At 41.0% G+C, this 14,279-nt stretch overlaps 1 protein-coding gene across 4 annotated transcripts in view; it reads left to right on the forward strand.

Moving 5' to 3' along the window:
- MED12L (mediator complex subunit 12 like) overlaps window positions 1-14,279 on the forward strand; it is a 412,540-nt gene that overhangs the window by 611 nt on the left and 397,650 nt on the right. The gene's annotated exons all lie outside the window — the stretch shown is intronic.

The raw sequence follows: 14,279 nt of genomic DNA on the forward strand, positions 1-14,279 counted from the left end.
CCGAGAGCAAGTGCCGCCGGCTCCCGCCTGGGCCTCGCGTAGCCCCCCGCCTTCCCGCCGCCCCCCGCCTGAATCCTTTTAAACTTTTGAAAAATGTCGGCTTGCGAGGAAACGCACCCCCCACCCCTGACTTGCATTTTCTGCAGCCAGCCTGGGGCTCGGGGCTGGGCTGGACGCTGGGAGCCCGGGCGGCGGGACCGCTGCCTGCCCCGGGGAGAGGAGGGGGAGCTGCCCGGCTGTGCCGCGCCCCCGCCCCCGGCCGCCCTGGCCCGAGCACGGGGGGAGATGGCAGTGCTCAGACTGACAGCGCCGGCTCCGGCTTCATGGAGGCTGCCGTGCTCTAGGCAGGGGAGCTGCATGGCAGCAGGGACCGGTGTCAGCTGCCGAGCCCAAACCGGGAGGTACCCGGCCTCAGCGCTTGGGGTCCCGGCAGCAGGGACAGTCACCAGGGCATTCCTGGGCAGGCTAGGCTGCAATTAACAGGTCGTTATTTGCAAAATAATTGCTTGTTGAAATTCTCCCCCTCTGTTCAATTTGTCATGGGACTTTTTTTTTTTTAACTCACCTGCTAGTTAATCATAGGGGTTTTTTTTTCCTTATGGGTTGGGTTAAAGCTAGTCACCTGTAAACCGTTTTGCCTGTGAGGCTTTCCTTTTGCTACTGTGACCTCATCCAAATTGTAGTAATTTGTCCTTGGAGAGAGTTATTTTAACAAAAACAAACCATAACTCTGCTCTGGAAAGGACAGGGGAAAAGAGGAATAATCATTGTGCATTAACCAGGCAAGGTCACTAAAATAACACAAGGCGCTATGTTTTCTTAGGTTAAAACTTTAGGGACGTATACACATTGATATTGTGCTATTACAGTAGTTTGGTGGGGTGAGTTTTTTCCCCCTTTAAAAGCAAGTTTTAACAAAACCTGCTCTCTAGTTTTACAACTAAAATTAACAATTGCAGTCCCCAAGACTGCAACTTGCTCTTAGTGTGTGTTGGTATGTTCAAATACTTGTTGGTAACCCATATGGAAAGCAGAGGCTGTAGAAATTAGTCTAAGTAATTTTTAGTTCAAAGGGCATCTCACATGAGAGTTTAATGTTTATAAGTATTTTTGTAGCTATTAAGCAATGATCTCTGAGTGACGTTTCATTCTAAAGAAAAATATTGCTCAGGGGATTCAGAAATTTGAAAAAAAATATTTTTCCAGATTTTAGCTAACCAATAGGGAAGGGGCTTTAGGACCAAGAGAGTAATTCACGACTGGCAATATGTTGATGCTTCTCTGGGAAAAGGAAAAAAAATATAGGATGCAGAAATATTGATAGCCAGAGTAATTGATTGTCAGACTTTTCTGTCTCACCCTTATTTCTTTTATGTTCAGAACTTCTCCTTCAAGGTGATTCTTCTGGCAGTTGAAGGCTGGATAAAAGTCTGCCCTTTGTGTCCTGGGTTCTGTAAATCACTGTGTAGATGAAACTAAAGTTGAAATAAGTCAAAGAGCATATTTCACTTTTCCGTTGGCTCTGTTTTCAATTTGGATCAGGCTCATGGCACCCTGGTTTGTCATGACAGCACGCTGCAATATATTTTCATTTCCTACCATTTCTGCTCTTGGTGGACAGAGGTACTGTTCCTTTAGCACTCCCAATTCCCACCCTTCACCCACGTTATTTTTTTGGTGAAATTAAATGCTTATGAAAGTTGGTGGTATAACCTGGGGATGATGCTTTCATTGCTGCTGCTCATGCTACACCTACTCTGTAAGTTTCTCCATGTTGCTTGAGCATCCTGGCACACCGTGTGCAGTTTCTTGGGTAAGGGTGGCACTGGGCATGTCAATTAATGTTAATCTTGAGGGTGACTCAAAGACATGCACATGTCCATTCTGAATTAGACTTGGACCACCTGCTAATTCACATGGGTCACCTAACTGGCCATCAGGTGGTACCCTTAGGTCACTGCTGTTTTTGGATGGGGTTGGAATAATGAGAGAAATAAAAGCTGGCTTATCACCAACCCTGTAAGCATCCCTGAATTTCTTATCATTGTTGTTCCCTCCACCCTGTAGGCCATGTGTATGGTCTACTTACCTGTGTAGGTTAGGTATTAGAAGTGTTTGTGTCACATTTTTCTCCAGGCCAACTTGACCAAGCTCACAGAACTAGGTTTGAACTAAACTGTAACAATATGTACAAATCAATTTTAGCTCTGGAATGTTGCATATTTTTAAGTAGGCAGTGGATTGAATTTTGCAGATACATTTATAAATGTGGCCAGTTGTGACAAGAATGAAAGCAGCAAGTGTCCAGATGGTTAATATTTAGAACACATTGCATGGGTGTTGTTAGCAAGCAAAAATAACTGCAACAGGCCTATTATTATTTGTCATGAGAATTTATTGAAATGTGGCTTAAAGGGAGATACTAGTTCATTTCATGTGCACATGTTGCAATGTAATGTGTGTTCCACCAAGCATGTACAGTATGAAGTAACATTACCAGCATCATTCTAGTCTCTCTCTAATTATTTTTGGAAGGTGATATTATGTTTAATTCAAGAAACTGTAGTAGTAAACTGTAGTTCTTGCTTTTGATTAGCTTGTATTGCAAACCATTTTCCCATCCTTTCTCAGTTTCATAATCCACCCAGAACTAGCAACACCCTCAGAATGAATTCTCAAGCCCTCTGACTTGGATCTGTTTTTGCCATAAGTCAGTACAAGAATGAAATCTGCTGGGTTCCAGGGCCTGCGTTCTGTGTTCTCCAATATTTCTGTATTTCTCTGAACTTCAGTAAGCATGTGGGTCAAAATTAGAATTGTTCCTGAAATCCAGTAATAAAATAGACTAAAAGTACTATTCAGGCAAAGTGAGTTGTACAGTTTAAAGAACTGTTTTGTCAAAATAGGGGTGGTTGAAAGAATGCTTACAAATCACACTTGTGTCTGACTGTGTTTACCTACTGTGATTGCTTTTAACACCCGAGATTACTATAAATGGAACAGATTTGAGGAAATTAACCTTTTCTGTCTCTTGTGGTGTTTATTTTAAACACTTGACAGTACTTTGTACTTGAATTCAAGTGTAGTAGGCACTGTTTGGATCTTTCATACAATAACACAGGAAGGGAAAACCTAAACTGGCAGGGGTTGTAAATGAAAGTGTGGTACTTACATTTATTCCCTCTGCTCCCTTTTTAATACCCCTAGGATGGCAAGATGATGAACCCTCTCTGAACAAAATTTACATTAAATCCTGTCTAACACAGAGTTAAGCCATTAGACTTGAACTGAATAATATATTCTATCATTAGGGCTCGATCTGTTAGGATTTACTCATATGAGTAGCCCCTTTTGACTTTATGGGATTTAGCTATTTTAATAGCATTTTCTGCAAGTTTTGTCAAGCAATTTAAGAAATCTAACAACTGAACTTGAATTCTAAGCTCAGAAATTAGTGCATCACTTTGAGGAATTTCCACCATACAGATGGGGTTTCACTACCCTCTGTGAATATGGAGTAGGTGGTATGGCTTTTCTCAAGCCTCAGGTCTCCTAGATTAAAATATTATCATGTTGCATCTAGTATTAATTTTTCTGTTAAGACTTCCAATTTCCAATCTAGTCTGTTGGAGAAACCTCTAATCTGGTTTTCTTAATACAGATTGAGACTAATTCTACCCTCTTTAGGATCTACAAAGGTACAGGTAAAATGGATTCTTCACAAAAGGGAAAAAAACAAATCATTTACTATTTTCAGTGTGTGACCACCCAAACACCTGATGGGGTTTTTGTTGCTTGTGCCTAGTCATTCCAGAACTGTTTGTTTGTTTGTTTGTTTTTTGCATTCACAGACGTAAAGTTCAGTATTTTCTGCTTTCCAGAGTAATGAAATCTCTATTCTGAATAATCATTTTGAAAGCAGAAATTTTCTTATTCATACTAGTCCTCTTTTTTCCCCCCCACCCCAAGCAATGCAGCACATCTTTCAGAAGACCTAACTAACACAATACATTATCTTTGTGTGTGTTATCTATGTTAGGGAGATGCTATTTCTTAATACCATTGTTTGAAATCAGGGTAAGCTGCAGTAGTGTAAAGCTGGTCCATGTGGGTTTGTGCCGGTGCAGCTACAGCACTGTCTTAAATCCCAGTGGAGACAATGCCTTGCAAAGGAAGGGGCTGGGTAGCACATAGTGCAGAGGGCCTTAATTTTCCATGCCATTCCTGTGGTTGTTGCATCTATTGCTTGGAAAAAGTAGGAGAGTGCAAGTAAAAGCGTGCTCTTACAACTCAGGAAAGAGACCTTGGAGTCATTGTAGATAGGTTTCTCAAAAGATTAGCTCAATTTGCAGCAATGACTGAAAAAAGCTAATTAAAGTGTAACCTGTGCTGGCATGCTAGGTCGGGTGATATGCTGGATTTCGGATCCTCAGGGTGCCAATAGCCCTGGGAACCCCCTCGGGCAGGTCTACTGGCTGAGGTATCTTGCGGAGGGGCGTGTGCCTCACTTTCACCACTCAAAAATTTACTCCAAACCCAATAAACACATTGGTTTCTTTATTATGTACAACTATATACAGAAAATAAATGATTAATCGAAAGAAGAAATATAGTTAATAATAAAACCAACAATTTGAATAAAGTTTACAAGTGCAACATTAGGCAAATAATTCCAACACACTAGGTGGTTCCACTTGCATCAGACAACCTCAATAATTACATTCACCCGGTTATAACCCTTTAAAACTGTTTCCTTCCCATAACTCAGCCTAATTTCCTTCTGGTCACAATCCCTTTCCTGTAACAATAACTGACAACACAACTTTAACTATGATCCACCACTAGATGGCAGAGGCGAGGCTTCTGCTGCTCTGGTGAAAGTGGACTCCTTGATCTTTCTTGGTAACTCAGCAAACAACAAGTCCGTAGGTAATAAGCTTCTTTTCTTCAGTTTCCTTCTGAAAAATACACTTCCTGAAAGTACTAGGGGTTAAGTGTCCCCTCACACACCCGCGTGAATCTGGGATTCCTACAGCCTGCTCCCTCTCTGGGCTGTCTCTCTCCCCCAGCACCTCCATGTGCAGGTAGTGGATTCTCTCTGCAGATCTCTGTTCCTATAGTACAAGCCTTTCCAGCTCAAAAAGAGGCTTCCCTTCATTTCTCCCCACTCCCAGACAGTTTACCAACCACTCCCCACTCTTTCCCTGGGTACCTGTGTCCCTGATTGCTTTGACCTGGGTGGGGAATCAGCTTCTCCTGGGATGATTCAGGCTTTCCTCTGTCCTGATGTGTGGTCTCCAGCAAACCTCAGCATCATTTTCTCTGCTTGAGGAGGAGAAGGAAGTGGGCTAAGTTTCTGACCTCTCTCCAGGTTGGTGTTGTTCTCTGGCTTCTCTCTCTGCTTTTCCCTCCCTCAGCTTTTAATGGTTCCACAGTAGCCAGTCAGAGCCTGGCGTTTGCAATAGGGGCTCTGGTCACAGTTCAAATGCTCCAGTAGAAAGCATGCACTGTGAACAGCATACTATCTGTTTGGAAAAGCTATTGCTCCTTCTGCAAACTTTTTGCTGCCTGTCTTGCAAAGCTTTTAGGCACAGCTCACCCACTCAGCTTTCAGCCAAGTAAGCCTTTGCAGCTGTTACAAAATATTGGGTATCATTGAAAACAAAATAGAAAACATCATCCCACCACTATACAATTCCCCATGGTGCAGCCACATCTTGAATATTGTGTTGTGTCCTTGTCTCTGCACCTCAAAAAGGATGTAGTAGAATCAGTAAAGATATGGAGAAGGGCAACTAAAATGACCAGGGCTATGGAGCAGTTGCCATGTCAGGAGGGACAAAAGCCACTAGGGCTTTTCAGTTTAGAAAGGCAAAGGATGGGGGAGGGGGCACAGGGCAACATGATAGAAGTCCATAGATCGTGAAGGGTGTGGACAAAGTGAGTAGGGAATTGTTGTTTATCAAGTCCCAGAAGACAAGAACTAGGGGAATGCCGGCTGAAATTAGCAGGAGACCAATTAACATTAACAAGAGAAAGTACATGATACAGCTCTGCAGGCTGGATCTGGCCCATAGGCTGAGGGTTGATCACCTGTTTTAAAGCATCTGTTCATACCACTGTCAGAGACGGTATGCTAGGCTAGATGGACCACCAGTCTGACCCAGTACAGTACTTCTAATTTCTCATACTCTTAAATTATGCTGAAATTAGAGACATGATTAATGCTTGTCAGATAAGATGTCTAGATTTTTGAGAGAGCCTTACAAAAACTCAGAGAAAAGATAAAGGTAATACTGCAAATCTGCATTGACGTATGCAATTCTAAGTTATTTCAGGAGTGTGCTTTTCCTCTTCTTATTGGCACAGCTTTCTGTTTTCAGTCTGAATTTTGATATTATGTTGTGAATTTCCCTTCTTTTTGTTCCTTCATTTTCCCCATATGCTTAGAAAAATAAGCGTCTGAATTCTGTAGCTGATCATAATAGTTTATGCACTCTTCATTTTGTAGGTAAAGCCTTTCTAAATTACTAAAATGTTTGTTAGGAATCTGTTTAATTCTGTAAACTCAATCCAGTCTTAAATTTAGTATGGTATATCTGTCCTTGGTGAATTAGCTAATAAATTATTTAGAGGAAAATAATATTAGACTTCAGTTTTGAAAATCTAGATACCGAGGCAGAGGCAAGATATGCAAAAGTGAAAAGCTTTGAAGTTTTAGATATTGTGTCTTGCACAGAAAACATTTTAACCACTACTACTACTTACTGTTTCCCTCCTTTTTCCCAATCCTAAAATGATATTGCTGTTGCACAGCTGAAAAATGTGGATTTTTTTTTTTTAAATTGACAGTCAATTAGCTCAAAATATTACCTAATACATCTAGTATTTTGGTGGGGCAGAGTTCCAAATTACCCATGCAAAGTACAGATTGAGAATATGAAGGTTTTAAAGAACAATTTAAATGTATACTCATACTTGAATCATCCTTTAGGCATACGGTTCATATCTCTGTTTATGCTGGTATAGTTTCAAGAAAAGCTGGTATAGTTTCAAGATGGGTGAGTGGGTATCAATTGTGTGGTGCCTTTAGGTGTGATCCTATTCAGTGGAAAGATTCTTATTGACTTGTGTAGGCTTCAGGTTGGGTCTTAATATTGTGTAGTAATCCTTATTCTCTGGGTAGAGGAGTGGTTGTCTGTCTAGTAAAAAGAAGGGAGGAGGGGAGCCAAACAACACTTCTTAAATTTGCTATTTGATAAAAATGGTCCTTTATAAATCACAAGGAGATTGGTTTTTGTGTATGTATGAAAAAATGACTGACCAAACTCAGTTTTATGCTTACATTTGCAAGTCTTGATTAATTGTCACAGCACCTCTATGCAGTAGATGAATGAAGTGATATTCCATTACACACAGGTGGTGAGGGGTTATTAGATGGTGAGTCAATGGAGCTGGAACCAAGGAACTTGGAACATAGATTGGGATTGGAACAGAGTCCATCTACTAGGTCAGTGGTGCCAGTCCACAGGCCAGATCCATGGGGTTGGTTCCTTCAGACTCTCAGCTGGGCCCTGTGCTCCATGCCTGATCTAGCATGTGGGCCTATTCTATTCACCTGTAGGGCTCCCTGTGACTCTGGAAATTTGGTAGCAGGGGAGCAGCAATTAATTCTGCCCCTGCTTCTGTTACTGAATTTTCAGACCTGTGAGAAGCCCTGTGAGCTGGATGATGTAGCTCCACAGGTCGGATTTTGCCAGTGATTGAGCACCCCTGCTCTATGTGGTATACATCACAAGTTTCTAACCCATTGTAATTGTTTTCTTGGGAGCAGTGCATATTAACTGTGGAATTATATATTAGCACTATGTGCCATGCATGTTTCTGTGTCTATCAAGTTCAGATGGTAGAGATGATTCTTTCAGGTGTATTGGAAGATGACCATAATTTATCTTTGTCCTATCAGTTGCATGGAAACCGGAAACACTGAGGATGATGTGATGAATTAACTAGTTATGCATCTTTTGTGTACGTACAAGCACACCGTAGTAGATAACTTCTGCAAGGAGAAATGGTCCATTCTGAAGGCTCTTATGAAATGTATATTTTGAAAATCTGTGCAATGATATATTTCATAGTGTGATACAACAGGAGCCCATTTAAAGTTAAGGGTCAATCAGCCATCTCTACAATAAGTATATTGGCTTAGGTCATCACTTCTACAGTGTAAGAAACAGTGGGCCAGAGGGAAGCAAAACTTCCTGACACCATTATTTTGTAAATGACATGATCCCTCTGCTTTTCCATAGGTTGGGCTGAAATTTGCTGAGGCTTTGTAATGTTGTTCCATTCTAGCTAAAGTGTCATTTAAGCAATGCAGAATGGACCAGGACTGTGCTTTCGCTCCTGCTTTTGCAATATTTTACTTAAAAAATGGGAGTGTAAAATGCGTAACATAAAGAAACATCCTTGATATTTCACAGGAGGAATGGAATGTAGAATATAACAGTGAAAGTTTACCTAGTCCGTGGTAGCTGTATTGAAACAAATTCTGGAAATAGCATATTTTGGTGTTTTGAAGACTTACTTGAATCTTCGTAGCAAAAGTAGGGATAGAAGTTGGATCTTCTTTATCCAGAAATTCTTTACCACTTCAAGAACAATTTACTTTAAATGTTAATAATATAGAACCTACAGGAAGGACACAATTCACTTGTTCTGATTCCATTAGTAGAGACAATTTATTACGGGATCTCTAGATTTGTGCCTGTTATGCTGACTGTTATAGGAGGCCAATGAATGAGTGCCAGGGATGATGTAATATTTAGAAACTAGAGAACGATTTAAGAGAAATCTGCATTTCTCATTTTCTGACATTTAGGCTGATAATTTTTTAAGTTGGCGCTCTAAAGGAACTCTGTCAGGTTCAAAATAATATCTTTAGAAATGATTATTTCATTCTAATGGTGTTGAGTATAATGTGTTATGCTGTTTGTTAATTCTCTGCATTTAGCTTGGTTATCAAAGTAGCTTGACCAGTACTACTTTCATTTACCTGTATGTAGCCATTTGCATTCAGATTTTTTCCTTCATTACTTCATTGATGCAGCAACAGTGGTGAATGCCTAAATTGCAAGAAATGCTTTGCAATTAATTAAAAACAATAATGTATACTATTCTGTAATCTAAAAAACCTCAAAGTAATCTGTAATATTAGAACATAATTGTATATATTAGAACACGTGCATTTACTTTTCAGTCTCTTTGCGCTATCTGTCTGCCAAACAGACTAAATGAGGTCGATCTTTTCCTCCAAAAACAAACTGTTGGAAATTGGCGTGCAGTTGGAGAAATATGATAAGAGCAGGTTCTGTCACTTGCAGGTAAAACAAAGTAAAATCTGCCAGGATCCATTGGGAGCAAAACAATGAGGAGGTCCAGATTCTTAGCTGCTGCTACTCAGTAATTTACTACAAGGAAAGATCTTTTTTTCTGCATTCTGTCTTTCAAACAAGGTGCATATTACATTCTGGGGTGTGCTGTATGCAAGAAAATATGGTACATTGAAGGGGCTTCTGTGACCATGCTTTGCAGGGCTGTAAACAGATGTTTTATTTGACATGGGTCTGATTACCTTGGGGTTTGACTTGGATCAAAACAGGCACAGGACAGTCATTTACACTTATTGCTGTTCCATACTGCACTGCTGCTTCTCTGCCAGTGACAGCGCACAGTCTAGCAGGCTTGTCCCAGGAAAAAAGTGCAATAACCCTTTAGATGAACAGTCATGTCCCAGGAAAAAGTGTTTAGCACACTTTATCTTGCATACTTATGAGTATGGTGACCATTTGTCCCAGTTTGCATGGGACACTCCAGGATTCTGTAGCCAGGGCCCAGTCGGTTTGCCAAAAGTCACAGGCCAGAGTATGGCAGGAAGGTGGAGTGGCATGGTGCGCTAGGCAGGTGAGTGGCCAGACACCACTGCTCCTGTGTGGGAGATAAACCTGGTTGAATGTAGTATCAGACTTAACTGATTTGGGCCAAACCGGTTTATGCAATGTCTGTCCCAGGCCACTTACTAGTTTAAGTTAAATCAGAGTCCCCCAGCATCCCTGCATGCTCTCTGGGCTGGGCGGAGCTCTCTGCTCCATAGCAGGGCTGGCCCCTCCCCTCTGCTCCCTAGCCAGTGATCCAAACAGCAGGGTCTTCTGGCTCCCCCTCACCAGTCACTACTTAAGCAGGGATCCCTTCCTCCTCTCTGCCACAACATGGACCATAGCCAGCATGTGGTATGCTAACTAATGGTGTATAAGGCTCCAGCAGAGACTGACGACACAGGAGGGTCTGCCTGGCTTCCCCTTGCCCTATCCCACCCTCACTGCTCAAGCAGGATATCCCCCTCTCCTTCCCTTCCAACTCCCATAGCATGGACCCCAGCCCGGTGGACCCTAGGCCCATGGTATGCTAGCTAATGCCGAGAGGTGTCTGTGTGTATGTCTCTCTCCAGTTTCACTGGGGCAGGCAGACAGAACAGTGCCTGTTTAGGGCTGTTTGGAGCTAATCCACAGGTCAGCCCGAAAGATGTTTAAGACGTTTGAAGTAATGGAGAGGGGCCGTTGTTTTGCTAATGGGTGATAAAGACTGTTATCACTGTCAACCCCCAGCTGGCTTGCTTGCCTGTCAGTTTGCCGCAGACAGTATGATGAAGCAGGGAGGGAGATTGAAAAGCTCTGTATCATCAACAGATGCATGCACTACATCCTCTCCTTCCCCCATCCCCTTTGGCTCAGAGTGGTAGCCTGGGGCTGGGGGCTGGCAACACTTCTGTCCCATGAGCAGCAGGCAGGGAAAAGCTGTGGAGCATGCAGGCAGACGTCCCTAATGAGAGAGTCCTGCTGGGGCCTGGCCATGTGCCGGTCAGCTCAGCTGTCTGCAGAAGAGAAGGGATGGCTGCTCTGGTGCCCCCCAGCTTCTAGCCTGAGCCACTGCAGGCATGTGCCTAAATTTTCTGAGTTCAGAGAGAACGTCTGTCCGGTTTCAAACCCGTTCAGCCTAGCCAAGTTAGACTAACCTGCACAGATTGAATCAATTCAGGTTCAGGCTTTTTTGAATGTCTGTCCCTAGCCATGGTCACCCTACTTACGAGGGACTTGAAGCTAGACAGAGGCTTTGTATGTGAGTAGGGTCCCAGGACAAAAGGCTTTCTCCTAAGACAAATGCAATGTCTTTAGGCAGCCAAGGTGTCTGGCATGCAGATACTGTTGCAGATTACAGAACGGCACAGCAAAGGCAGAAATAAGTGTTTGGATTTGACTTTTTTAGAGGTGTTTAGCAGCTGCAGCATGTATGCAAGCCAGTGGGAGTTGAGGGTGCTCTACAGCTATGAACACCATATTTTTTGTTATTAGTGTTGGTTTTTACAGAGCATAGTTGACATGTATTGCTTTTGCATTGACAAAAATAGTGATGAATCTTACAAATGTTCCATAAGCTATTTAGACATTAAAACAATTCTGGGCACAGGTACTCAGCTAGCTATTTAAAATGACAAGATTTTAAATCTTGATTGGGCTTGCTTGGGGTCCAACTTGACATTTTGAAAACAGATTTGATATCCTTGTAGAAACCTGCAAAATCCCATGCAGCGTGGCACAGGAGTATATCCTTTTGTAAGTGACAGCACTGTGCAGTGCTTCTGTATTTGTCATTAGGAGATGGCTTGGAAAATAAAGCCAAACCAACTGACAGAATGTTCTGTCTTTGCATGTCTAGATTTTTGCAACTAAGTTTTACTGATGTTACTTTACCTGTTTGCCTGGGATCCTCCACCCCAAAGAAAGGCTGTTCTTATGAAGTTATTGTAAAATATTAAAGGCATTGATACAACTCTACATAAACGAAAGCAAGATAGCTTTTCATAATTTTTCCAGTAAAGCATAAATTTTCAGTTGTACATTCTTGATGGTTGTGTTTCAGCCAGACTAATGAGCCTGAATCCTGCAACAGTGACCCATACCTGTATTTAAGTGACCCCTGTTCTTGGCATGTTAATCATTTGCTATTGAAAATTGATTGAAACAAAGTCAATTTAACATTTAAACCACTCCTTTCGAAGTCCCAGTTAAATCTAAAGTTGTTTAGGAGAAGTAGATTTATTTAAAGGTCCTTTATCAGAACTATTGTAAGTCAAAAGCAAAGAACTGTGGCATTAATGTTGCTATTCCATCTTCAGCTCTGTAAGGGCCCAAGAGTAGGTGTAGTGTTGCAGCCCATGAAGGTGCTTTGTTTTTATAACCTTGAATAGGAGAGGGTTTTTCAAAAGGAACCCAGCAATACATCTGGGGGTCATACCTTCAGAGAGGACCATACTATTACCATACATACATTCTTTGCCATTCCCCCTACATGTATTTGTTTGCTTATAATCCCTTTGATCACTTTCATCTCTTGGTTTGTCTGTCTGGAGAATACTCTGGGTGGGAGGAGTGATCTAACACTTTCTGCTGCATTCATTTAAAATTTAGATGAGTTTTGCTGACTTTGGAAACTCCAGAGTTGCAGTTGTAAGTTCAGAAATACCATACTGGCTATCTCTTATGTTATCTTCCAAACCTTCCATTAATATTCAGCAACATTGCTCCCTGATGACGATTACAGAATAAACCCAAGTGGAAGTTTTTTTTTAAATTGGTTTAGCTTTGGTATCTCACAAACTAATAATAATAATAAAAACCTTCTTCATAATTTGGGAACTTTTTGAAGTATTTCCCAGATTGCTGTAAGTTTTCTTGAAGGGGCTATTGTATTATCTAGTCTGACCTCCTGTACATGACGTGCCATTAACTCAATATGCCCTTATGTTGAATTAGACCAAAGCTTTCTGGTCCCCAGGGAGACTAAATTGCTGTATGCCACATGCAGAGACCAGGACAAACTGAAGTGCCAGTAGTATCAGAGAATAGATGAAATGCACAGGTAATCTGTATCCTACACAGCAAAGGAAGGAGAAAACTCCCCAGGGTCCCTTGTAAACTCAAGTGGGGGTGGCAGGTGGGATAGGAGGATTTCTTTCCTGGCTCCAAATCTAATGATGACCCTGCAAATGAGTAGAATGGTGGACCAACCTTTTGGAGCGTATTGTTTTAAATGAAGTTGAAGGAATGAGGAAGATGTATAAAAATAGGGTTTACTTGGCAAATTACATGCCAAACCTACAAAGACTTGTATGCGTATGATATTACCAAAGATCCTGGTTTTCTCTGATTTAAAAAAAAAAAAAAAAAAATCCCCAATTTTTAAATTTAAAAATTGGGGTTTTTTTTTTTTAAAATTAAAAAATGGGGGTTTTTTTTTTTTAAAATAAAAAAAACCAGGGTTTTTGGGAAATTCAAACCCAAAAAAACTTTTTTGGGTTTTATTTTACCAAAAAACCTGGTTTTTTCTGGTTTAAAAAAAAAAAACCCCCAATTTTTAGATTTAAAAAAAAAGTAACCCAAAATCCACACTTTTCCATGATTAAAATGAAACGCCACTGATAGGTGTCTGTCTATCTGTGGGGTGTCTGTCTGTGTGGATCTCTCTCTCTCACATACATACATACTTACAGACATACTATGTATATGTGTATATATGTGCGTGTATATGTAGATACACACACTACATGCTATGTTTTGGTTTATGGTAAATTCATGCACGTTTAACAGACTCACTACACAAAGCTTATTGAGAATATTTTCAGAAAAATAGATATCATGAAATACTACTGTCCCTTTGGCAGTTCAGCATATTTCCTTGGGATATACTTCAGCAGCATGAGATTAGCATTGCTGTGCTTTGATGGCAATTCTGATCTAATAAAAACACTCATACCTATGCTTACATAAAGTTCAGTGGCCTGGGACTCAATAAGCACAAGTAGCCCCAAGTTCAACAAAAGTAATCCTGGTTTTCTCTGATTTAAAAAAAACACCCGACAACCCCAATTTTTGCATAAAAAAGTAACTCAAAATCCTAATTTTCCACTGATTAAAATGAAACACTACTATAGATATATACATCTATGTATTAGTGGTATGTGTGTGTATATGTGTGTTTGTGTGTGTTTATATAACTTCCCATCAAGAATGACAGATGCATTTCAAACAACATGTAGATACACACATGTTGGCAATCACAGCAAAAATGTACTAGAGAACTTCTACATTAGGTTGAAGTTACACATTACAATTAAAACACATTAACAGCACTTAAAACATGAGCATCTGCTGCCACCTCCCAGG

Source organism: Gavialis gangeticus, unplaced genomic scaffold, assembly GCF_001723915.1.
Source record: "Gavialis gangeticus isolate Ggan-Ray unplaced genomic scaffold, GavGan_comp1, whole genome shotgun sequence".
In the NCBI taxonomy this organism is placed as follows: domain Eukaryota; kingdom Metazoa; phylum Chordata; order Crocodylia; family Gavialidae; genus Gavialis; species Gavialis gangeticus.